The sequence below is a fragment of the Trichomycterus rosablanca genome, chromosome 4, assembly GCF_030014385.1.
Source record: "Trichomycterus rosablanca isolate fTriRos1 chromosome 4, fTriRos1.hap1, whole genome shotgun sequence".
In the NCBI taxonomy this organism is placed as follows: Eukaryota; Metazoa; Chordata; class Actinopteri; order Siluriformes; family Trichomycteridae; genus Trichomycterus; species Trichomycterus rosablanca.
The window spans coordinates 40,173,980-40,201,344 of record NC_085991.1 but is presented as its reverse complement, the minus strand read 5'-3'; the positions used below and the strand labels follow the sequence as shown (position 1 = coordinate 40,201,344).

The 27,365-nt window shown below is 40.8% G+C and overlaps 1 long non-coding RNA gene across 1 annotated transcript in view; it reads left to right on the top strand.

Annotated features, from left to right (window-relative positions):
• LOC134312390 (uncharacterized) overlaps positions 1–27,365 on the top strand; it is a 163,902-nt gene that overhangs the window by 123,055 nt on the left and 13,482 nt on the right. Inside the window, exon 2 of the long non-coding RNA XR_010011540.1 lies at positions 808–996. This is a non-coding gene — a long non-coding RNA (uncharacterized LOC134312390). The remainder of the gene's footprint in view (positions 1–807; positions 997–27,365) is intronic.

Genomic DNA, 27,365 nt, shown 5'->3' with positions numbered 1-27,365 from the left:
GGTGCAATCCCTGTCGTTACTTGGCTCAGGCATTGAACTGAATTTTAAATTTGAGTTTGTTCCCAGCATAATATGATGTCCATAAAACGATAGGTTGACAGGCAGTATGAAATAACTCAGGGATATATATAAAAAAATAACACCTTATCATCCATGGAGTAGAAAATGTTCCTCATCCCGTGCAGAAACAACTTCAGCTATTCAGTCAAGTAGACAAATAAGAAATAAATCAATGCTGTCAGCTTCCAACCCAAACTGCTTAATCCAAAGCTAAACATCCATGTTTTCCAGTACACGTCTACATAAGACTAGACATTTAGAAAATAACAGTGGCTTGATGGGTAGCACTGTTGCCTCACAGCAAGAAGGTCCTGGGTTTGATTTCCAGGTGGAGCGGTCCGGGTCCTTTCTGTTACCCCTTTTCCACCGACGTGGAACGGTTCTGGTTCGCAAATTTGATTGTGAACCGGTTCTGTGTGTTTCCATCGAAAAAAAGAGGTTCCAGACAGCGAACTTGCGTATGGAGCAAGATCAGAGGACCTGACAGCTATGGCATCTGGTACAGACCAACAGAATGGCTACCGTGGCTCAAATTGCAGATAATTTTAATACTGGTGATGAGGCGAATGTGATAAACTTTCTGTGTATGGGGCTGTGTAGCCGCAGGCCAGTCAAAGTAGTCATGGTGGTTATCTTATGTCCACTGTCGACATAATGTCCATACAGTGGGCTTGCAGGCAGCAAACTAACAATCAAAGCAATAGAAGCAGGTTGACTGGACTGATGAATCCTTTTTTCCCCCAACAGCTTGTGGATGGCCAGGCACGTGTGCCTTGTTTAACCTTGGCAGAGATGGCACCAGGATGCACTGTGGGATGATCCATCAATCAGCATACAGGATTTAAAGGGATGTCCTAATAGCAGATACAGCAGGACTCCTTCAAATGTGTGGAGTTTATGTCTCGACAGGCCAGAGCTGTTCTGACAGCATATTAGGTGAGTGGTCCTAATGTTTTGGCTCATTGTTGTATAGTATGTGGAGCAACACAATGGTAAGGCAGGTGAAGTGGGTTCTGCAAAACCACCTCTATCTATCTATCTATCTATCTATCTATCTATCTATCTATCTATCTGTCTGTCTGTCTGTCTGTCTGTCTGTCTGTCTGTCTCTGTATCTATCTGTCTCTGTATCTATCTGTTTGTCTGTCTGTCTGTACCCATCTATCTGTATGTTTGTCTATTTATGTCTGTATCTCTCTCTGCCTATCTATCTTTCTGTCTGTCTCTATCTACAGTGCCTTGCAAAAGTATTCAGCCCCCTTGAACTTTTCAACCTTTTGCCACATTTCAGGCTTCAAACATAACGGTATGAAATTATAATTTTTTGTGAAGAATCAACAACAAGTGGGACACAATCGTGAAGTAGAACGAAATTTATTGGATATTTTAAACTTTTTTTAGAAATAAAAAACTAAAAAGTGGGGCGTGCAATATTATTCAGCCCCTTTACTTTCAGTGCAGCAAACTCACTCCAGAAGTTCAGTGAGGATCTCTGAATGATCCAATGTTGACCTAAATGACTGATGGTGATAAATAGAATCCACCTGTGTGTAATCAAGTCTCCGTATAAATGCACCTGCTCTGTGATAGTCTCAGAGTTCTGTTTAAAGCGCAGAGAGCATCATGAAGACCAAGGAACACACCAGGCAGGTCCGAGATACTGTTGTGGAGAAGTTTAAAGCCGGATTTGGATACAAAAAGATTTCCCAAGCTTTAAACATCTCAAGGAGCACTGTGCAAGCGATCATATTGAAATGGAAGGAGTATCAGACCACTGCAAATCTACCAAGACCCGGCCGTCCCTCTAAACTTTCAGCTCAAACAAGGAGAAGACTGATCAGAGATGCAGCCAAGAGGCCCATGATCACTCTGAATGAACTGCAGAGATCTACAGCTGAGGTGGGAGACTCTGTCCATAGGACACAATCAGTCGTACACTGCACAAATCTGGCCTTTATGGAAGAGTGGCAAGAAGAAAGCCATTTCTCAAAGATATCTATAAAAAGTCACCTGGGAGACACACCAAACATGTGGAAGAAGGTGCTCTGGTCAGATGAAACCAAAATCGAACTTTTTGGCCACAATGCAAAACGTTATGTTTGGCGTAAAAGCAACACAGCTCATCACCCTGAACACACCATCCCCACTGTCAAACATGGTGGTGGCAGCATCATGGTTTGGGCCTGCTTTTCTTCAGCAGGGACAGGGAAGATGGTTAAAATTGATGGGAAGATGGATGGAGCCAAATACAGGACCATTCTGGAAGAAAACCTGTTGCAGTCTGCAAAAGACCTGAGACTGGGACGGAGATTTATCTTCCAACAAGACAATGATCCGAAACATAAAGCAAAATCTACAATGGAATGGTTCACAAATAAACGTATCCAGGTGTTAGAATGGCCAAGTCAAAGTCCAGACCTGAATCCCATCGAGAATCTGTGGAAAGAGCTGAAAACTGCTGTTCACAAATGCTCTCCATCCAACCTCACTGAGCTCGAGCTGTTTTGCAAGTAAGAATGGGCAAACATTTCTGTCTCTCGATGTGCAAAACTGATAGAGACATACCCCAAGCGACTTGCAGCTGTAATCGCAGCAAAAGGTGGCGCTACAAAGTATTAACGCAAGGGGGCTGAATAATATTGCACGCCCCACTTTTCAGTTTTTTATTTCTAAAAAAAGTTTAAAATATCCAATAAATTTCGTTCCACTTCACGATTGTGTCCCACTTGTTGTTGATTCTTCACAAAAAATTACAATTTCATATCGTTATGTTTGAAGCCTGAAATGTGGCAAAAGGTTGAAAAGTTCAAGGGGGCTGAATACTTTTGCAAGGCACTGTATCTGTCTGTCTATCTTCAGCCGGTCTGTCTATCTCTGTCTGTCTGTCTGTCTGTCTATACACATAAAATTTTAAACCTAGAGCAATGATAAACACTGTGTTACAAATTCCTTGATTTTTCCAAACCTTTATATTCCATGACTTTACCAGGCCTGTATACCACAGTTTATAGTTTTTATTATTTTTCTGGATTTCTAATGACTGCTGTGAAAATCATTATATCCCAAATATCAGTTTTAATAAAATACTTGGACATAGACATAGAACTAGGAGAGAAAAAAAATCATTGTCTGACAAATGTCTTTGTATTCCTGTTATTGCAACCTTAAGCCTTCAGTCCCTTCACCTTCAAACCAGATACTAGAAAGCACTGAGATTTGAGAGAAATGTCATGACTGAAACTTTCTAGACCCTGCTTTTCACTGAGACACATCACACCCACCATCCAAGTTTTTCCTTAACACTTGAAAAAAATAACCTTAATAAATAAATAAAGCATAATAAAGGAGGCAATCTAAACTTAATCCCAATATCCCTATATAAAAACCTCTGGTGGCATGGCTCAGTGGGTAGTAAGGTCCTGGGTTTGATTCCCAGGTGGGGCGGTCTGGGTCCTTTCTGTGTGGAGTTTGGATGTTCTTCCTGTGTCTTCATGGGTTTCCTCCTGGAGTTTCCTCCCACAGCCCAAAGACATGCAGTCAGGTTAACTGGAGATACTAAAGTCCCTTTAGATGTGTGTGTGTGTGTGTGTGTGTGTTGTGTGTGTGTTGTGTGTTGTGTGTGTGTGTGTTTTTTTGCCCTGTGATGGACTGATGACAGTGATGAAACAATGAATGAATAAACACCTCCCCTTCTCCTCTAAATGTGATCTCACTTAATTCACACTTAATTCACTATAGTGGAATGGGTTGCCTGAACTTGTGAATCCCTCTGATGCTTCTTTAAATGTTTATTTTCTTTATAAGATCATGTTCCTCTACAACACTAGATAAGCTACTGGACTAGTAATCAGAAGGTTGATTGTTCAATCCTAACTATTGCTTAGTTGTCACTGTTGGGCCCTTAACTCGTAATGGCTTGCATGGTATTCAGTCATAACCACATTTCACGACAGTCATTAAACAACACTCATAAATTGAATGATAGAATAAATGGAAGCTTCAATACACTGCACAGCCTACCTTAATGGTTGAAGGTAAACCTAGAACATCCAGCGACGGTGCGAGGCTCTGTCTTATATATAAAAATACTAGTCCATGTTTTGACACACTCCCCTCTGCGTCCACAGAATTGGTTGGGGGTTTGTCAAACTCAGTTACCTGAGTTGTGTTTTTATCTGCTTTAGACTTTAGACTAACCGATTGCTAACTGAATTGCCGTAGGATTGCTAGGACCGCCTCATAGTGCAAATTAACCAGTAAATGTAAGACACTTGAATGCTAAGGCATGAAATCACTAGACACACACCCTACAGTGAATTGCATATTACACAGGAAAAGGCTTATTTCATGGATCGTGAATTAGGTAGGCCTTTAGTCATAACTGTAAGTCATTTTGGATGAAAGCGTTTGCTAACTGGCATAGTTGTCAATGTAAATTAGATTACCAATAACTAGTGATTGTTGTAGCAATCACTAATATTACTAATACCAATACAAATGCAAGATACAAATACAGAAGTGTGTGTGTGTGTGTGGAAAGTCTGTTTACATGTTGTCATCTCACCATCACTGAACACGTTTTTGGCTGGCGGTTAGTGAGATGACAGTGGAGTGCTTCTCTGTGCATATATTTCCATAATCAAAGCAAATTTGCTTTAATACAGAGTGCACTGTGTGGCCTTATGCTAATCTGGATTCTGTTTACTGTGTGTGTTTGTGTGTGGGGTCTGTATCACAGGAAGTGTTGAGGTAGGTGTGGGTGGTGTGTGAACTGTCTGTGCATGCCATCTGGGTAGCTGTGTGGGTTGGTATGTCTGCTTCAGTCTGTACCTGTGGTGTGGTAAATACTAGCCTATTTGCTGAGTATCTGGGATCATGAACCAACCAGGGCGCTGAGGCTAATTATAAGATACCTTCACACAGCAGCGTACAGACTCATGCTTTAGATGATTTCTACTCTCTGTTTATTTCTCTGTCTGGTTATAAATGGACCAGAACGTGTTTACTCCTAACACTGAGACAGGGCAGAAAGTGGAGGCTGGTTATAAATGATGCTGCTTTTTAAGAACAGTTGTTTTCATGATTCAAGAGCCAAATCACTCCTAAATCACTACATAATTTTCCCCTGATTTTTGCTCGCCAACAGGTCGCTGACAGACATGCCAGCTCGTAGGCAAATTAGCGTTCACTTAGAGTTCAAAAATCAACTCTCGATCACTAAGTGTGAACTGTTCAACGACTCGATCCACTTGCACACACAAGAAAATTGTCTAGCATGCTAAATATCTGGACCTGTCAGTGACCTATAGTGTGAAAAGTGTTGCTATCAGGTTGTGAGCGACGTGTCGAAGTACAGCCAATAAGAACGCAAGATACAGAGTGGGGAAAACCTGGGGGAGGAGCTGTGTAAATATTAACAAGCATGGCTACAGCAACATATGGTTACAAATGCTATTCTGATAGAAACTATATCGGATATACTTTAATATAACTATAATACTAACGTTGCATTGCAAAAATATTTACAACCCCAAATCAGAAAAAGTTGGGACAGAATGGAAAATGCAAATAAAAATAAAAATGCAGTGTTGCTTACATTTACTTTGACTTTTATTTGATTGCAAACAGTTTGAACCTGAGATATTTCATGTTTTGTCTGATCAACTTCATTTCATTTATTAATAAACATCCATTCCTGCATTTCAGGCCTGCAACACGTTCCAAAAAAAGTTGGGACAAAGGCAATTTGCATATTTCTCCCTCTACAGTGCATAATATCATTAAACCATTCAAGGAATCGGGAGGAATTTCAGTGCGTAACGGCCAAGGGTGCAAGCTTAAACTGAACGCCTGTGATCTTCGATCCCTCAGACGGCACTGCATCAAGAACCGCCACTCAACAATAGCTGATATAACCACATGGGTGAGGGATTACTTTGGCAAACCTTTGTCAAGCACTACAATACAGAGTTACATGCACAAATGCCACTTCAAACTTTACTGTGCAAAAAAGAAGCCTTATGTTAACCATGTCCAGAAGTGGCGTCGACTTTTCTGGGCTTTGAGGCATCTAGGATGGACCATCACACAGTGGGAACATGTATTGTGGTCAGATGAATCAACATTCCAGGTCTTTTTTGGAAAAAATGAATGCCGTGTGCTCCGGACCAAAGATGAAAAGGACCATCCAGACTGTTATCAGCAACAAGGTATGGGGGTGTGTCAGTGCCCTTTGCAAAGGTCATTTACACTTCTGTGATGGCAGCATTCATGCAGAAAAGTACATTGAGATCTTAGAGTAACATGTGCTGTGCTGTGCATGTTTTCCAGGGACGTTCATGTATTTTTCAACAAGACAATGCAAAACCACATGCTGCACACATTACAAAGGCATGGCTGCGGAAGAAGAGGGTACGGGTACTGGACTGGCCTGCCTGCAGTCCTGACCTGACCCCAATAGAGAATGTGTGGAGAATTTTGAAATGAAAAATGCGACAACGACGACCCCGTACTGTTATACATCTTAAGACGTGTTTGCAGGAAGAATGGGACAAAATAAAAGCTGAAAGACCAAATCACTTGGTCTCCTCGGTGCCAAAACCATTACAAAGTGGTAAATGCTTTACTGTGCCAACTTTTTTTGGAATGTGTTGCAGACCTGAAATGCAGGAATGGATGTTTATTAATAAATGAAATGAAGTTGACCAGACAAAACATGAAATATCTCATTTGCATTTTCCATGCTGTCCCAACTTTTTCTGATTTGGGGTTGTATTTACCTCCATCTCTCTCTGCAGAACAGAACAGACGATCCCTGCTGGCTAAACTTGAGTGGAAAATGAATTTTTGCAGCAATTTTATTATTTTGTGGTTTCTGAACCACAGATGAGGTTATTTTTAGATACAATTTTATCCTGGTAATAATAGTAACAATAAATATAATAATCAGTTCATTATTAAACCATTGCTGCTGCTTTTACATCATCAGTTTCATCAGCTGCTAACCATCGAGGACTTCCATGATTGCTTCTTTCTTCACACTTCTCCCTGAGCTAATGGTGTTAATACAAGCCGGCACGATGGTGCTTTCAGAATACAAATTACCCGATCGGATTTTGGTCTCAGACAAAAATGGCCTGCTTTTGTAATGGCACTTTTACCCTGTATTAACCTAAAACAGCTGTGGCTAGTGCTAAACAGGGATGACGGTGGTTAATGAGAGAAGTAATGCATTAGCCAGATCAACTAATTAAACTCTTGTCTGACAGTAATTATCATGTAGGGGTATTTAGTTATGATTACTAAGCTACGATTTCACATATAAAGAGGTGACTGAATAAATATGATTATGTAACTGATATAGCTGTGTGTGTGAGAGAGAGCAAGAGAGAGAACCTGTTTCTCTGTGTGCATTCTTGCTTCTTGCCAGAGTGAGTCAATATATCAAAGCAATACTTGGCATACCAGCTTGGCTAAGCATGCTAACATAGCAGAATATATTGCAAACCTGGATTGGTGCAGAGAAGATTAGCATTAAGGATAGAAAGATGATCTTAATTTGCAAAGCTGGAGGGCTGGCTAGATACAACTCCGGCTCAGAAGAGTGGGAGGTATGAAAAATGCTTTTGGTCTGGAAGGAGTACAGGGCATCTATTTCTTTCATAACATTAAAACTACCTCCTTGTTTCTACACTCACTGTCCATTTTATCAGCTCCACTTACCATATAGAAGCACTTTGTAGTTCTACAATTACTGACTGTAGTCCATCTGTTTCTCTACATACTTTTTTAGCCTGCTTTCACCCTGTTCTTCAATGGTCAGGACCACCACAGAGTAGGTATTATTTAGGTGGTGGATCATTCTCAGCACTGCACTGACATTGACATGGTGGTGGTGTGTTGGTGTGTGTTGTGCTGGTATGAGTGGATCAGACACAGCAGCGCTGCTGGAGTTTTTAAACACAGTGTCCACTCACTGTCCACTCTATTAGACACTCCTACCTAGTTGGTCCACCTTGTAGATGTAAAGTCAGAGACGGTCGCTCATCTATTGCTGCTGTTTGAGTTGGTCATCTTCTAGACCTTCATCAGTGGTCACAGGATGCTGCCCACGGGACGCTGTTGGCTGGATATTTTCGGTTGGTGGACTATTCTCATTCCAGCAGTGACAGTGAGGTGTTTAAAAACTCCATCAGTGCTGCTGTGTCTGATCCACTCATACCAGCACAACACACAGTAACACACCACCACCATGTCAGTGTCACTGCAGTGCTGAGAATGATCCACCACCTAAATAATACCTACTCTGTAGTGGTACTGGGAGAGTCCTGACCATTGAAGAACATCATGAAAAGGGGCTAACAAAGCATGCAGAGAAACAGATGGACTACAGTCAGTAATTGTAGAACTACAAAGTGCTTCTATATGGTAAGTGGAGCTGATAAAATTGACAATGTGTGTTGAAACAAGGAGGTGGTTTTAATGTTATGGCTGATCAGTGTATTTAATGCTTTCTTGCACTCCACCCCTTTTAAATTGACATTATCTTCTTGATTCAAGGTCTACTATGTTATTTTATTAAAATAAGTTTAAAACATTCAATGCATCAAATTTATAATTCTTTATAACTTTATAATTTGGTCTCTTACCAAGGTCAGCTGTAAGGAATGATCCAGGAACCATTAAAACCAGGTCATCAACAAGTTAAAAACAGATAGAACATGGATCCATCCTCATTCTGTCATCAACTGTATTCAGGAGTCTAATCCTGAACTCTTAATATTGTTTTCAATCTCTTAAAACATAGATGTGAGTGAAACTGACTGGAGGAAAGGATCAAACCCTGGCCTCCATGACCCACGCTGCACTGTCAGAAGTTCTGCATTCTTCTTGGAACACTGGTTTCCTCCAACCTCCCAATAACATAGAGGGTGGGTTGGCTATCGCAAGTTATAAATTGTTAAAAAATAAATTAGTAAGTGTGTGATGAATTGGCACACTGCCCACCTCTACCCACGCCCCTGTTTTCTGTCTTTCTCACTCTCTATCTCTCTTGCCACGTTCCTCTGACCTCATTTTGGTGTTCAAAGCCTGCTTTCCTCATACTGTGACAAGCGCAGCAGGATACAGAGCCGAAACTCTGCCAATAAAAGAATGCAAAAGAACAGAAAGGAGAAGAGTGAGAGGAATAAAAGTCTGGAGGGTAAATGCTGCAAACGCGTCATGCGGGGTGGTGATATATTTTGAGGAGAGTTTGGTACCGACTGGGTGGGTGGTTGATTTAGTCTGGCAGGAGGACAGAAGCTGTGATAGAGAGATGGAAGATTGATATTGAGGAAAGTAACGTTGTGATTGAGATGCATCATCATCATGCTGAGCACTCTCAACGCACAAAGCATTGTTACCCAAACACACTTATACACTCGCCTGCAGGGTCAATGACAATCTCTCGTGTGTGCTCGTGTACTGAGTGTGTATATATTTGTGTGTGTGGCTGTTCTTGTATATAGATGAGTATGTGTGTTCTGATCTGACAGCATGAAAGTTCATGTTTCTGAGTTCATCTTTATCTCAGTGTGAAGTTAATGATCATAGCTGCTTTCTATTTTTATTTTGGGAGTATTTTGGATTTTGCTTGAATGTGTTTGTGGGGAAAGTGATAAAGCATGCATTTTAAATATGTTTACTAGCCAATCAAATCAAAGTCACATACAGTGGTATGGTATAACTTGCAGTGAAATCTCTTCATCACGGCACCTGTTAGTGGGTGGGATCTATTAGGCAGCAAGTGAACATTTTATCCTCAAAGTTGATGTCTTAGAAGCAGGAAAAATGTACCAGCATAAGGATTTGAGCGAGTTTGACAAGGGCCAAATTGTGATGGCTAGACGTCTGGGTCAGAGCATCTCCAAAACTGGAGCTCTTGTGGGGTGTTCCCGGTCTGCAGTGGTCAGTATCTATCAAAAGTGGTCCAAGGAAGGAACAGTGGTAAACTGGCGACAGGGTCATGGGCGGCCAAGGCTCATTGATGCACGTGGGGAGTGAAGGCTGGTCCGTGTGGTCCGATCCAGACGAGCTACTGTAGCTTAAATTGCTGAAGAAGTTAATGCTGGTTCTGATAGAAAGGTGTCAGAATACACAGTGCATCACAGTTTGTTGCATATGGGGCTGCATAGCCACAGACCAGTCAGGGTGCCCATGCTGATCCCTGTTCACCGCCAAAAGCACCAACAATGGGCATGTGAGCATCAAAACTGGACCACGGAGCAATGGAAGAAGGTGGCCTGGTCTGATGAATCACGTTTTCTTTTACATTACGTGGATGGCCGGGTGCGTGTGCGTCGCTTACCTGGGGAACACATGGCACCAGGATGCACTATGGGAAGAAGGCAAGCCGGCAGAGGCAGTGTGATGTTCTGCTGGGAAACAATGGGTCCTGCCATCCATGTGGATGTTACTTTGACATGTACCACCTACCTAAGCAGTGTTGCAGATCATGTACACCCTTTCATGGAAACGGTATTCCCTGATGGCTGTGGCCTCTTTCAGCAGGATAATACACCCTGCCACAAAGCTAAAATGGTTCAGGAATGGTTTGAGGAGCACAACAATAAGTTTGAGGTGTTGACTTGGCCTCCAAATTCCCCAGATCTCAATCCAATCGAGCATCTGTGGGATGTGCTGGACAAACAAGTCCGATCCATGGAGGCCCCACCTCACAACTTACAGGAGTTAAAGGATCTGCTGCTAACATCTTGGTGCCAGATACCACAGCACACCTTCAGGCATATACTGTATGTCATATATTACATTTCTGTGTGGGGTCTTTTGTAATTGTAACTGCAGATTGAGAAAGTCATGAATGTAGTTTTTTCATGACTAAGCATTTCTGACTTCCTTACTTACTGCATAGTTTGGTGCTGTAGATAGTGTCAGATTAATGCTCGGCATTGTAATATGTCAAGGTAAAAGCTGTTTTCTGATTAGCATTAAATATTGTCAGTTTGGCGCTCTAAGACTTCCAGTCAACATCACTAAGCCCACTCACCCAGATTATGTGTAAACCGTCTAAGTCTAAGTCTAAGCAACCATCAGTGAGCAAAAGCTAAGCAAGCGTAGCCAACTGTGATGATTATTTAATTTGGCACATTGGTGAATGTAGAGCTGAACAATCATGACTCCTAGTACCTGAAACATTGTGAAACATTCAGTTAAAGGGACGTCAATAAATGTTTTTACATAATTACAGTTATTCAATTTGACTAGTCCAAAAAAACAGCTAAATTATTATTATATTTTACATTATACACCAATCAGCCATGACATTAAAACCACCTCCTTGTTTCTACACTCACTGTCCATTTTATCAGCCCCTCCTACCATATAAAAGCACTTTGTAGTTCTACAATTACTGACTGTAGTCAATCTGTTTCTTTGCATGCTTTGTTAGCTCCCTTTCATGCTGTACTTCAATGGTCAGGACTCTCCCAGGACCACCACAGAGTAGGTATTATTTGGGTGGTGGATCATTCTCAGCACCGCAGTGACACTGACATGGTGGTGGTGTGTTAGTGTGTGTTGTGCTGGTATGAGTGGCTCAGACACAGCAGTGCTGCTGGAGTTTTTAAACACCTCACTGTCACTGCTGGACTGAGAAGTGAGTTCACCAACCAGAAATATCCAGACAACAGCGCCTCGTGGGCAGCGTCCTGTGACCACTGATGAAGGTCTAGAAGATGACCAACTCAAACAGCAGCAATAGATGAGCGATCGTCTCTGACTTTACATCTACAAGGTGGACCAACTAGGTAGGAGTGTCTAATAGAGTGGACAGTGAGTGGACACAGTATTTTAAAACTCCAGCAGCGCTGCTGTGTCTGATCCACTCATACCAGCACAACAAAAACATGCAGAGAAACACATGCAGAGAAAACATGCAGAGAAACACATAGACTACAGTCAGTAATTGTAGAACTACAAAGTGCCCCTGTATGGTAAGTGGAGCTGATAAAATGGACAGTGAGTGTAGAAACAAGGAGGTGGTTTTAATGTTATGGCTAATCAGTGTATATAATAATTAAATTGTAACTTAGGTGTGCAAATAAACTAGGCAGAGTTAAAAGTTTTTATTGAGGAAAGAAGGAAAGCCAAGAACTGAATAGACTCACTAAAACTCCCAGCAAACACAGACAGTAAGTTGCAATAACTAATATTACCCATGAGCGCTCAAAGAACATTTGCATAAGAAACTATTTACGTAAATAGAGTGTGAGTGGGGTGGAGTGTTATCATACACACATTCATTTATTCATTCATTGTCTGTTCCCTCGCTTTATACGGCTATCAGACTTGCTGTAAGTTTGATTTAAAAAGCAGGACACCACGGACAGGTCACCAGTCTATCACAGGGCACACACACACACACACCTAGGAATACTTTATCAGGCTGTGGGAGAAAAACTGAGCTCTTGGAGGAAACCCATGCAGACATAGGGAGAACGTGCAAACTCCCCACAGAAAGGACCCAGACCGCTCCACCAAACCCAGGACCTTTTTGCTGTGAGGTGACAGAGCTACCCACCGAGCCATCGTGCCACCATAATTCACCACTATAACCACTATAATTTATTTACTTAAATAATTGACTACAGCTAGTGACTTTCTTTGTGCACATATAGGACAAGTTTGGCAGTTTTGTTTTTTATTTATTTATTTAATACAGTCTTAAATATATAAACCTTAAACTTTTTTTTTTTATTATTATTATGTTGTCATGCATTTTCTCTCCTTTTTTCCCAGACTTTTAGCATATCCAATTACCCAATTGCATTATGCTTCCTCTCTACTGATGCTGATCTCCACCCTGGTTGAGGAGAGCCAAGACTGACACACGCCCACCCAACATAGCCGACTGCATTTTTTCACATGCAGATCAGCTTTGTGTATGGAGAGCCACACCCTGATCAACGTATTATTCCTCAATTCTGTGCAGGCGCCATCAATCAGCCAACTGAGGTCGTAATTGTATCAGTTTTGAGGAATCCCTGTCCGGCTCCCACCCTGTATGAACAACAGCCAATCGTTGTTCATGTAGGCGCTCAGCATGCCGGATGGCACAGCCGAGATTCTGGTGTGCTAGCGAGTTTTACCACTATGCCACCTGAGCACATAGAAGACCGAGACATAAAACCAATTTTTTCCAGATCCAATAACCACCAAACAATAGATTTGTCAAAAATTACCAGCTGCTGAAACACAGGTATTACAGTTTACAGACAAGCAAGCTTTTAATTGCTAATGCAGGAATATAGCATGTCTGATTCTTTAGAAATGTTTGCAAGTACATAAGAAACAACCTGTCCGGCCAAATTTCTTTGCTAGGATGTTTGTTGTTTGATTTTACCTCTAAAATTAGCTTTACTTTCATGATCCATGCTGTAGTCTGCGCTAGGCGAGTTCATATGTGGATCAGCTTTGTTTATGGAGAGCCACACCCTTTCCACATTATTCCTTGACTCTGCGCAGGCGCCATCAATCAGCCAGCAGAGGTTGTAGCTGCATCAGTTATGAGGAACCCTGGTCCGGCTTTCCCACCCTGTGTAAACAACAGCCAATCGTAGTTCATGTAGCCGCCCAGCCCAGCCGGCTGGCAGACCTGAGACTCAAAACGATGTGTTTGAAATCCCAGCTTTGGTGTGCTAGCGTGTTTTATCGCTGTGCCACCTGAGCGGCCCCTAGTTGTTTTTTTTTTTTTTAAACTACCAAGTCTATGCTTTTCCTACATGTTAGAAATACTTAGGTAATAAAATACTCGGAGAACCCAATCTTTCTATCTGCCAGTGGTTGGATTTTAAACTGCAGGGGTAATACATCAATGTAAACAGGCAGCATTTCTGTGTGAGACCATTTGGAAAAAGCACATTTATTTAATCTTTTTCATATCTGTAAGGCCTCTAGAACTGTGAATGTGCCTGCCAACCCTACTCACAAATTTTAGCTTTCTGCTGTCTGGCAAAAAGTAGAACAATATTAGCTCCAGACTCTCATGCAGCTTTTGTCAGGTTTTGGCCTGCAGCTGCACTATGTCTGTATTTATGCTTGCAGTATTTTCTGGACTGGGTTCCATATAGAAAATGTGTGATGATAGAAGTTTCTGTGATGCCAAACTTTTGTGTTAAATAAAATCTCTATATGTTTACTCACAGTGCACTATCATTTGGTGGAAGCTCTGTTTTTCTTCCAGCTATTACATTGAGGTCTTTATAAATTCCAAAGCGTGATTCGTTACTCCAGAGAACACGTCTCCACTGCTCTAGAGTCCAGTGGCGGTGTGCTTTACACCACTGCATCCGGCGCTTTGCAGTGCGCTTGGTGATGTAAGGCTTGTATGCAGCTGCTCGGCCATGGAGACCCGTTCCATGAAGCTCTCTACGCACTGTTCTTGAGCTAATCTGAAGGCCACATGAAGTTTGGAGGTCTGTAGCGATTGACTCTACAGAAAGTTGGCGACCTCTGCGCACTATGCGCCTCAGCATCCGCCGACCCCGCTCTGTCATTTTACATGGTCTACCACGTCGTGGCTGAGTTGCTGTCGTTCCCAATCGCTTCCACTTTAATACCACTGACAGTCGACTGTGGAATATTTAGTAGAGAGGAAATTTCACGACTGGACTTGTTGCACAGGTGGCATCCTATCACGGTACCACGCTGGAATTCACTGAGCTCCTGAGAGCGACCCATTCTTTCACAGATGTTTGTAGAAGCAGTCTGCATGCCTAGGTGCTTGGTTTTATACACTTGTGGCCATGGAAGTGATTGGAACACCTGAATTCAATTATTTGGATGGGTGAGTGAATACTTTTGGCAATATAGTGTATTTTAGAGTTGCAGTTAATACTACTATGTCAAACGTTGGTCCCTGTCCAAAGTACCAGTTGATCAGAACTTCTAATAATTAATGTCTTTTTAATTATTCAATCACAACTGAATATGTGGACATTGTCAGTCAAGTAGCTATAAAAACACTGACATATGAAGGTCTACACACTTTTCACTTATTATGGTCTGTTCTCTTGTCTTTCCCATGTTGAGTCCCATGAAATACTTCTGGACTACTTAGGCTCTCTGAAGAACTTAATTTAGTTACATTAGTTATTGGCACCCCTAAAAATTTTACACTTAAATGCAAAATATTTATTTATTCCTTTACAGTGGCTCAGTGGGTAGTACTGTCACCTCACAGCAAGAAGGTCCTGTGTTCGATTCCCCGGTGGAGCAGTCCAGGTCCTTTTTGTGTGAAGTTTGCATGCTCTCCCTTATGTCTGCGTTGATTCCGGGAGTTTCAGTTTCTTCCCACAGTCCGAAGACACACAAGTAAGGTAAATTGAAGATACAAAATTGTCCATGAATGTGTTTGACATCAAACTTGAACTGATGAATTTTGTGTAACCAGTAACTACCTGTCCTGTCATGAATGTAACTAAATTGTGTAAAACATGACGTTAAAATCCTAATAAATAAATAAATAAATATCTGAATAATAACTTAAACATAGGCATGATGTTTCGCCCACCACATGTACATGGATGAGGTGACAAACACTGAATTGCCTTGACTTGATGTGAAAGTGTGTGTGTACAGTAGTAGCAGTAGGTCTGTATAATACACACTAAGCCCAGGGCGCAGTGGTGATGATAAGATGTGATATGTAGGATCCTACAAGCTATGGGATTTGTAAGCACTTCTTAAAAAAAGCTGCTTGTTTTCTATCCACTGTATATAAGTCCTCCTACAACTAAATCCTCTACAACTAAATATAATTTGCTTACACGCAGCTGGACACAATGTTGTGGGTTTAAGTGTTTCACCACTCTTTCGTTGACCACAAACATACCCCCCAAACAAGCCTTGTTTACTGTGTACTACAATGACGTTTTAACTTTAAGAAAAATAAATCGATATATTTAGATTTTAAGAATCATAATGTTTCATAATGCTTAATAATAGCATTCTTGCAAAGCTGTTTCAGTGTTCCTATACTAATAGCAGACTAATGCTGCTGTGTCGAGTGTGATAGAGTATTTCTTTATTTTTTAAACTTATATGAAAGTATAACTTTATGCTTAATGATAGTCATTTAAACACAAGGAGGTTAATTCCTTGAGGTTAGGTTGTCTTCCTGTTGCACACCTTATTATATTTATAATACAAGTAATCTTCAAAAAGTTTCCGTATTTTTATATTTTGGTTGGAAACGGTGAGGGTGGGAGGAGTAGTATTTGGTCGTGTCTGAGAGACTGAGAAATAGCTTATAGTCTGGATTTAGCTCCATCTGATTTTCACCTTTTTGAACGCTTTAAGGGGAAGAAGATTTTCAGGTGATGCATCAGCCGTGCATCAGTGGCTACACGCTTAACCAAAAACATTTTGCTGATGGCATTAAAAAGTTGGAAAATGCATCAGAAGGTGACTATGTAGAAAAGTGATGTAATTTGTTTTTGAAATTATTAATAAATAGAGTTAAAAAAATGTGGAAACTTTTTAAAGAACTCTCATATATTCGACTTTATTCCAGGAGTACAGTAGACCCTTGACTTACGAATTTAATTGGTTCCAAAGGGCTGTTCTTATGTCAAAATGTTCGTTAAGTAAACCTATTTTTCCCATAAGAAATAATGTAAATAGAATTAATCTGTGCCAGACCTCCCAAACCACTCCCTTACCTAACCTTTCTACTGTCTTAAATGGTCTTTTTTGTTATAAATACAAGTATATTTTTCTTAAATCTTAAATTATATAATAGATAATACTGTAATAAATATTAATAAACATCAATACACAGTAGTACTGTACTGTACATAAAACACACACCACATTTCAGTACAGTACGTGTACCATACCATACACCATAATAAATTTCCTTCTTTTTTTTTTATAAAATGTATCTAGCAGAAACAACAATAACTCTCATATTTCTCTATTATTTCCTTCTTTATTTTAATAGTGTTGTATTTTGTAGGTGTAATTGCACGAAAGAAAGAATACTTTACTGAGCCGATTTTAATATAGAATTTTACAAAATATAAAGAAAACACTGGAAAAACACCGTCCGCTGTCCAAATGTTTGCTCACTGTATATATATATATATATATATATATAGAGAGAGAGAGAGAGAGAGAGAGAGAGAGAGAGACGGTTGGAGGGAACTTGTTCGTGACGTCACATGTTTTGCGAATTTTGGTTCGTAATCCGAAAATTGTTTGTACGTTAAGTTGAAAAAGATCGCTCGTAACCCGAAATGTTCGTATGGTAAACCGTTCGTAACTTAAGGGTCTACTGTATTTGAACTTTATTCTTGAACTATTATTTACTTGCTCACAAAATCTTAATATTTTAACTTTCTGATTCTCTGATAAAACAATTAATTAATTAATTAACAGTGGCCTTAAAATGCTGTCAGGGTGCCCCCCCCCCCCCCCCCCCCTTCCTTAAAGTACTGCAAAAACAAAAAAAAAGTACAAAAAATGAATACAATAGTTCAGGTTTAGAAATGCAATCCAGCAAACAGCACAGCGAGGGTAATCACTTAAACAAAATAGCTCATCTCTTAAGCAAAATGTAAATCCTCCTTATAAATAATCACTTAATCATACAAGATCTGTGTACAATATACTGCACGTTTCATTCTGTTCTCCTACTCTCATACTCCTGAATATAATAGACAGTTAAAGCAATTATCTTTGCTTACCTTATAGTTATTTACTAAATATAGAACAGCCATAACTACTGGTCCTTCAGTGACTTCATTACATTCACACCACTTGTGTTAAACTTAAACATGAAAACCATCGCTATTAACAATTCTATATTACACCCATGTCTGCACAGTGGGTCTTTAAATTAGTTATAACAAAGCTTGTCTATTTAGAAGGAAGGTGTGATTGGTCCTCTTTTTCTCCGATTTTGTTCCCCCAATTTTCTCCCCTAATCTAGTCATATCCAATTACCCTGGTTGCATTAAGCTTCACCTCTACCAATACATCCCTCCACTGCTGACTGAAGAGCTTCGCAACTGACACACACCCCCTCGACACTTGAGCAGTACCGACTGCCTCTTTTTACCTGCATGAGGTGAGTTCATATGTGGATCAGCTATGTGCATGGAAAGCCACACCCTGATCAGCATCTACCAGATGGCAGAGCTGAGATTCGATACAATGTATTCAAAATCCCAGCTCTGGTGTGCTAGCGTATTTTACCGCTGCGCCACCTGAGCAGCCGTATATACTGTTATTTTTTAGAATATCTGAGAGCCTAGAAGGCCTTGATGGTTCCCCTTTGAGAGTAGTGTTATAACTCAGTCAGTCTACTGCTTGTCTGCTGCTAGCTTAATGTAGTGAAAGACAAGATACCAACCTGTTCTGAAAGCAATACAGTATTATAGGTGTGGTGCACAGGAGACACCCTACACTGCTGTTTATATATCAAAATATAATGTATATTCTTTTTCTCACTTAACATTTACTCAGTACCATGTAGTGGACAGTTTTCAGTCCAGAAAATGTCTTGTATTTATTGTAGGTTTTTGTATTTATTACATTCTTTTTTGTCGACACTGCGTATATTATATTGTTTGCACTTGTGTTCTCTGGTCCTGTAGGAGTAAAATCAAACATTGAAAGGATTTTTTGGAACAAGCCACATAAATAGTGTGCTGAATTTGAAGCTGATAGAACATGGCAGTTCTAAAATAGGGCAGTTGTCGCCTAGTGGTTAAGGAACTGTACTAATGATCGAGAGGTCGCGGGTTCAAGCCCCACCACTGCCAGGTTGTTGCTGTTGGGCCCTTGAGCAAGGCCCTTAACCCTCAATTGTTTAAACAATCTACTGTCACAGTACTGTAAGTCACTTTGGATTAAAGGAAAAACTGTAACATGTATACTTTTGTCCACAGTAAAGTGAGTAAAGGGCTTTAATTTCCTTCGGGATCAATAAAGTATCCATCCATCCATCCATCCATCCAAAAAGAAAAAGAAAAAATAAATAAAAATGCATTTTATTTATTATTATTCTCTGTCTATTTAATCATCAACAAGGTTCAATCACACTTTTATGGAGCCAGTTTTGGGGCACAGCTTTTATGCTGAAATGCTCCACTCTCCTAGGAAAATATTCCAATATATACACCCATCAGCCATAACATTTAAACCACCTCCTTGTTTCTACACTCACTGTCCATTTTATCAGCTCCACTTACCATATAGAATCACTTTGTAGTTCTACAATTACTGACTGTAGTTCATCTATTTCTCTGCATGCTTTGTTAGTCCCCTTTCATGCTGTTCTTCAATGATCAGGACTCTCCCAGGACCACTACAGAGCAGGTATTATTTGAGTGGTGGATCATTCTCAGCACTGCAGTGACACTGACATGGTGGTGGTGTGTTAGTGTGTGTTGTGCTGGTATGAGTGGATAAAACACAGCAATGCTGATGGAGGTTTTTAAACACCTCACTGTCACTGCTGAACTGAGAATAGTCCACCAACCAAAAATATCCAGACAACAGCGCCCTGTGGGCAGCGTCCTGTGACCACTGATGAAGATCTCAAAGATGACCAACTCAAACAGCAGCAATAGATGAGCGATCGTCTCTGACTTTACATCTACAAGGTGGACCAACTAGGTAGGAGTGTCTAATAGAGTGGACAGTGAGTGGACTTGTGTTTAAAAACTCCAGCAGCGCTGCTGTGTCTGATCTACTGATACCAGCACAACACACACTAACACACCACCACCATGTCAGTGTAACTGCAGTGCTGAGAATGATCCACCACCCAAATAACAGCTGTTCTGTAGTGGTCCTGACCATTGAAGAACAGGGTGAAAGCAGGTTAAAAAGTGTGAAGAGAAACAGATGGACTACAGTCAGTAATTGAAGAACTACAAAGTGCTTCTATATGGTAAGTGGAGCTGATAAAATGGACAGTGAGTGTAGAAACAAGGAGGTGGGTTTAAAGTTATGGCTGATCGGTGTATAAGACTTGGCTCTCAAACCTATAAAACCCCTTTGGAAGTTCCTCCAACAAACCAACATGATGTGCAAGCTTAATTTTAGATATCGGATATTGAATTTGTTTTTACACCTGCAGTGCACATGTAGGAACAGCAGAACTTGATAATTAGCAGGGGTGTCATAGTTTAGCCATGTAATGTGTATTTTAATTAAGGGTTTTGGTTATATCACCTGCCTTTAGTTTGTATTTGGTTGTGGTTCTGGTACCCTGCTGTACTAGAGTGTAGCTTAAGTGCCAGCAGTGCTGTAGTGGTTCTGTGTCCGTTATACTTGGTTATCCTCTACTGAGCATCTGCCTGCTGTTGTAATCACTATTGACTGGTTATTGGTTATTGGTTTTTGGTGGCGCATCAAAGGAACAGTGGGGAACATTCCTGGCGTGAACCAGGATTAAGAGAAGAAAAGAAAAGGAAACAAGTGTGTTTTGTGTTTTTAGGGGGGGAATCAATATGAACCAGTAGATTCTGTGACCTCTGATGAAGGTCTAGAAGATGACCAACTCAAACAGCAGCAATAGATGAGCGATCGTCTCTGAATTTACATCTACAAGGTCAACCAACTAGGTAGGAGTGTCTAATAGAGTGGACAGTGAGTGGACATGGTCTTGTGGGGGTCCTGATCATTGAAGAACAGGATGAAAGCAGGCTAAAAGAAGTATGTAGAAAAACAGATGGACGACAGTCAGTAATTGTAGAACTATAAAGTTCTTCTATATGGTAGGTGGAGCTGATAAAATGGACACTGAGTGTAGAAACAAGGAGGTGGTTTTAATGTTAAGGCTGATCAGTGTACCTTCCTTCATGCATCCAGTTAACGTGACAGAACCTTATGGGCAGACATTGTGCAAATGAATTAATATAAATAATAATGATAGTAGTAATAAAATAACATCTGTTAGGAGATGCAGACAGCCCTGTGGCTTTGTGGGTAGCACTGTCGTCTCACAGCAAAAAGGTCCTGGGTTTGTTTCTCAGATGCAGCAGTGCAGGTCCATTTTTGTGTGGAGTTTGCATGTTCTCCTTATGTCTGTTTGGGGTTCCCTCCTGGAGCTCCAGTTTCCTCCCACAGTCCAAAGACATACAGTCAGAATAATTACAGATACAAAATTGCCCTAGGTATGAGTGTCTGTTCTCTACACTCAGTTTGTTAAACTAGCAGTGCTGCTCGTGTTGATGTCAGATTATTTGCAGTCAGGAATATTTTTCATTCTTGACGTGTGTGTTATCTATCAGAGATGGCATCCTTTCTCTTGGGTTTGTTCCCTTTAGCTATGACAAAATGGCTTATTTTGGCATGTCATTAATTTCATCCAGCAAAAGTTGGAGAGGTAGGTTCCAGAAGTGTTGATGTTGACAAAAAGCATGCATGAAGTATGGTTGTAGTAAGGTATGGTGTTAGCGCATCATAGCACTTTTTATTTAATACTAAAACACTAAATTTTATTTATTTATTAGGATTAGGATTTATTTGTATTGTATTTATATATATAATGTATTGGATACATTCATGACAGGACAGGTAGTTACTGGTTACACAATCATGGACAATTTTGTATCTCCAATTTACCTCACTTGCATGTTTTTTACTTTAAATCTACACCAACCAGGCATAACATTATGACCACTGACAGGTAAAGTGAATAACACTGATTATCTCTTGATCACGACACCTGTTAATAGGTGGCATATATTAGGCAGCAAGTGAACATTTTATCCTCAAAGTTGATGTGTTAGAAGCAGGAAAAATGATCAAGCGTAAGGATTTGAGTGAGTTTGACAAGGACCAAATTGTGATGATTAGACGACTGGGTCAGAGCATCTCCAAAACTGCAGCTCTTGTGGGGTGTTCCTGGTCTGCAGTGGTCAGTATCTATCAAAAAGAGTCCAAGGAAGGAACAGTGGTAAACCGGCGACAGGGTCCATTGATTCAAGGCTCATTGATTCATGTGGGGAGCGAAGGCTGGCCCGTGTGGTCCGATCCAACAGACGAGCTACTGTAGCTCAGATTGCTGAAGAAGTTAATGCTGGTTCTGATAGAAAGGTGTCAGAATACACAGTGCATCACAGTTTTTTGCGTATGAGGCTACATAGCCACAGACCAGTCAGGGTGCCCATGCTCTACTGGGAAACTTGGGTCCTGCCATCCATGTGGATGTCACTTTGGATTATTGCAGACCATGTACACCCTTTTATGGAAACGGTATTCCCTGATGGCTGTGTTCTCTTTCAGCAGGATAATGCACCCTGACACAAAGCAAAAATGGTTCAGGAATGGTTTGAGGAGCACAACAACGAGTTTCCCTGATCTCAATCCAATCAAGCATCTGTGGGACGTGCTGGACAAACAAGTCCGATCCATGGAGGCCCCACCTCACAACTTACAGGAGTTAAAGGATCTGCTGCTAACATCTTGGTGCCAGATACAACAGCACACCTTCAGGGGTCTAGTGGAGGCCATGTCTCGACGGGTCAGGGCTGTTTTGGCTGAAAAGAGGGACCAACACAATATTAGGTCATAATGTTATGCCTAATCGGTGTATAAAGTAATTAAAACTGCTGAATCACAAATACGTGTGTAGACTACTATGGCGTTAAATGTTTTGCAGCTCTTAGTATTTTCTTTTTTGCAATTTAGCAAATTATTATTAGACTCTTTTTACCTAATGCACAGTTACATAGCTCAGCTTTAAGAAAACATTTGTGTGTTGTTCCATTAGGCATGTAATTCACTTGTTTTTCTTCTTGGAGGCCATCTTGTACATTTGCAGAATATATAAATCCATATTTAACTGTGTTTGTCCACCTAACTAATGAAAACCGTTTTATATAATCTATTCTCTCGCCTTTCCCGGTAAAAAGCTGAAATTGGTAATTTGTTCACTAAACTGTCACTTATGCCTCTACAACCAATAAAGAGAGAGATTGAAAATCTGAATTCGGAAGCTCTGATTGGTTCATACAGCTGTTTTTCAAGGCCTGGACCATGATTGAATCTTTAACAAATTAACTGATTCATTGAGTCACGCACGACACCATAATGAAATTGAGTGAGAATAACGAACGAATCTTTACCATAGATAAAAGCACAGCTCCCTGATTCAATTCCAATGAATAATTTGAGTCGTTTCTGACTTGTTTTAGTGATTCAGTTTGCATGTGTGTGCATGTAAGTGCCCACCCGCTCACGCTTGAAAGAAAGTGTTCTGAACACTGCTTTTGTGCTCTGTTTTAAATGGTAACCTGTGTATCCTAGGCTTACACGATATATCGAATATGGTCATTTTCAACATCGTGTAAAAAAGTAATATCGAATATATCGATATTTGCGATATACCGCCCAGCCCTACTCTACATTCTGCAATCACAACATTGTACATGTGTCCACCTAAAGTTCACACCCACACATCCAACGGGGATTTCTTTTATGGCCTTATCACTCAGATATGATTCATGTATTTGAAACTCATGATGCATGACTCAGTCCAGTGCTTCCTTTTCTCATTTCCCCCCGGTCATTTCCTTTTCACCCTGCGTCTTGCTCGTTTATCAAGCAGTAGAGAGTAAAGCTGAGTTCTGGAAATGTGGTTTGGGGAAAAGTACAGTAAAAGTTTGGACATTCAATAGAATTTTAATAAAAACAATAATCTGAGAATTTGCTAATTCTCTCTAACTGTTATTTAATTAACAAAAGTAAAAAATATATAAAATAATAATAATAGCCGCTTAGGTGGTGCAGTGGTAAAACACGCTAGCACACCAGAGATGGGATTTCAAACAAATCTGGCTGGGCCAGCTGCCTTCATGAACAACGTTTGGCTGTTGTTCATACAGGATGGGTAAGCCTGACTAGGGCTCCTCATAACTGATGCAGCTACGACCTCTGCTTTCTGATGGAGTCGAAGAATAAAGCGTTGACCAGAGTGTGGCTCTCTGTACACAAAGCTGAACGGCATATGAACTTGCCTCGTGCAGGTGAAAAGATGCAGTCGGTATTGCACACATGTCGGACGGGGCGTGTGTCAGTTGCAGAGCTGCTCAGTCAGCAGTGGAGGGTTGTATCGGTAAAGGGAAAGCGTAATGCAATCAGGGTAATTGGATATGACTAGATTAGGGAGAAAATTGGGGGGAAAATTGCAAAAGAAAAATAATAATAATAAAAATTATGGTTTGCCAGTTTGATCGTATTTTGTTAATATAAACAAGTACTGTACAGACACCGTTTGATACTACAGCCATAAGTCCTGCATTCCTTTTTCTCCAACCTCAATGCTTCTAAGACCTTTTCAATACGTCACCCTTTTGACAAATGAAAATTACTGATTTGCAAAAATCAATCATTTTGTCATGGCTAAAGGGAACAAACCAGGAGAAATGATGCTAACAGCTTATAGATTATCATCTGCAAATTGGCATCTGATGTTAGTCTTAACATAGGCAGCATTGCTGTTATTAGAACAAGCAGAGAAATGGCTGGAAGGTGGTACAGCACAATTATTTGTGTGGAATGTGTAATGTGACACAAAGAGCCAAGAGGCTAAATAGGATCACAAAATATACTATATATATATATATACTATATATATATATATATATATATATATATATATATATATATATATATATATATATATATATATACAGTGTATCACAAAAGTGAGTACACCTCTCACATTTCTGCAAATATTTCATTATATCTTTTCATGGGACAACACTATAGACATGAAACTTGGATATAACTTAGAGTAGTCAGTGTACAGCTTGTATAGCAGTGTAGATTTACTGTCTTCTGAAAATAACTCAACACACAGCCATTAATGTCTAAATAGCTGGCAACATAAGTGAGTACACCCCACAGTGAACATGTCCAAATTGTGCCCAAATGTGTTGTTGTCCCTCCCTGGTGTCATGTGTCAAGTTCCCAGGTGTGAATAGGGAGCAGGGCTGTTAAATTTGGTGTTTTGGGTACAATTCTCTCATACTGGCCACTGGATATTCAACATGGCACCTCATGGCAAAGAACTCTCTGAGGATGTGAGAAATAGAATTGTTGCTCTCCACAAAGATGGCCTGGGCTATAAGAAGATTGCTAACACCCTGAAACTGAGCTACAGCATGGTGGCCAAGGTCATACAGCGGTTTTCCAGGACAGGTTCCACTCGGAACAGGCTTCGCCAGGGTCGACCAAAGAAGTTGAGTCCACGTGTTCGGCATCATATCCAGAGGTTGGCTTTAAAAAATAGACACATGAGTGCTGCCAGCATTGCTGCAGAGGTTGAAGACGTGGGAGGTCAGCCTGTCAGTGCTCAGACCATACGCCGCACACTGCATCAACTCGGTCTGCATGGTCGTCATCCCAGAAGGAAGCTGACGCACAAGAAAGCCCGCAAACAGTTTGCTGAAGACAAGCAGTCCAAGAACATGGATTACTGGAATGCCCTGTGGTCTGACGAGACCAAGATAAACTTGTTTGGCTCAGATGGTGTCCAGCATGTGTGGCGGCGCCCTGGTGAGAAGTACCAAGACAACTGTATCTTGCCTACAGTCAAGCATGGTGGTGGTAGCATCATGGTCTTGGGCTGCATGAGTGTTGCTGGCACTGGGGAGCTGCAGTTCATTGAGGGAAACATGAATTCCAACATGTACTGTGACATTCTGAAACAGAGCATGATCCCCTCCCTTCGAAAACTGGGCCTCATGGCAGTTTTCGAACAGAATAACGACCCCAAACACAACCTCCAAAATGACAACTGCCTTGCTGAGGAAGCTGAAGGTAAAGGTGATGGACTAAACCCAATTGAGCACCTGTGGCGCATCCTCAAGTGGAAGGTGGAGGAGTTCAAGGTGTCTAACATCCACCAGCTCCGTGATGTCATCATGGAGGAGTGGAAGAGGATTCCAGTAGCAACCTGTGCAGCTCTGGTGAATTCCATGCCCAGGAGGGTTAAGGCAGTGCTGGATAATAATGGTGGTCACACAAAATATTGACACTTTGGGCACAATTTGGACATGTTCACTGTGGGGTGTACTCACTTATGTTGCCAGCCATTTAGACATTAATGGCTGTGTGTTGAGTTATTTTCAGAAGACAGTAAATCTACACTGCTATACAAGTTGTACACTGACTACTCTAAGTTATATCCAAGTTTCATGTCTATAGTGTTGTCCCATGAAAAGATATAATGAAATATTTGCAGAAATGTGAGAGGTGTACTCACTTTTGTGATACACTGTATATATATAGCCCAGTTAACCGGTAGCCAAGGACGCAAAAGTTAAAGGATTTTAACAGACCTGTGACATCCTGTGACATTCTCCAACTGCATTTCTTTCCTACAGCACTCTTATATTCATGCAACACCACCACTTGCAAACACACACATGTTGCATGCTGTGAGGGAGTGTAATGATTAGTGTGTGCTGTCTCTTTAGCGCTCAGCTTTCCGCTGCTGCTGCGACCCTCATTGGGAAAAAGTATGTGGCCCATGTTAAAGCCCTATAAATATTTACCTTCAACACTTCAGTGCATGTTGTTACAATTTTGTGCTCTATTGGGCTGCGACCCCCCTATTACCGTTCCTCACATTGTCTGTGATTCTGTGTTAACATGTGTGAGCACATGTGGAAAGAATCTCGTTTTTGTTGTTTACCTTGCACACCAGCACCATAAAATCTCATCCATGATTTAAAAAAAAAACGTTGGCTGATACTGTTGGCGGAGCTGATATTTATTTATGGAGATCAATCTCCAACCCAAGACCTAGTCATGTCTCTCAAGGACTTTCAGATCAAACCATCTGACAAGGCACGAAACCTTGGTGTTGTCCTGGATAACCAGCTGACCTTCTCTCCTCATGTAGCCATGACAAGATTGTGCCGGTTCCTCCTCTACAACATCAGGAAGATTCGGCCATTTCTCTTTATGGAAGCCTCAGATTTTTGTTCAATCACTTGTAATCTTTCGGCTGAACTCCTGCAACTCCCTTCTGGCAGGTGCTCCCATGTTGACTATTAAACCCCAGCAACCTCAAAAAGGTTTTCAACCAACCCAAATGCTGCCACATCACCCCATTGCTGCATTCTCTTTACTGACTTCCTGTAGCTTTCCACATTCAGATTAAAATGATGCTTGCCTACAATGCCAAAAATAGACCCGCTCCAAACAACCTTATCATCAGGTTGCTGTACAGTTCACACTACACAACTGGATCTCTTGTAATCGGGAGTGTTTCAAGT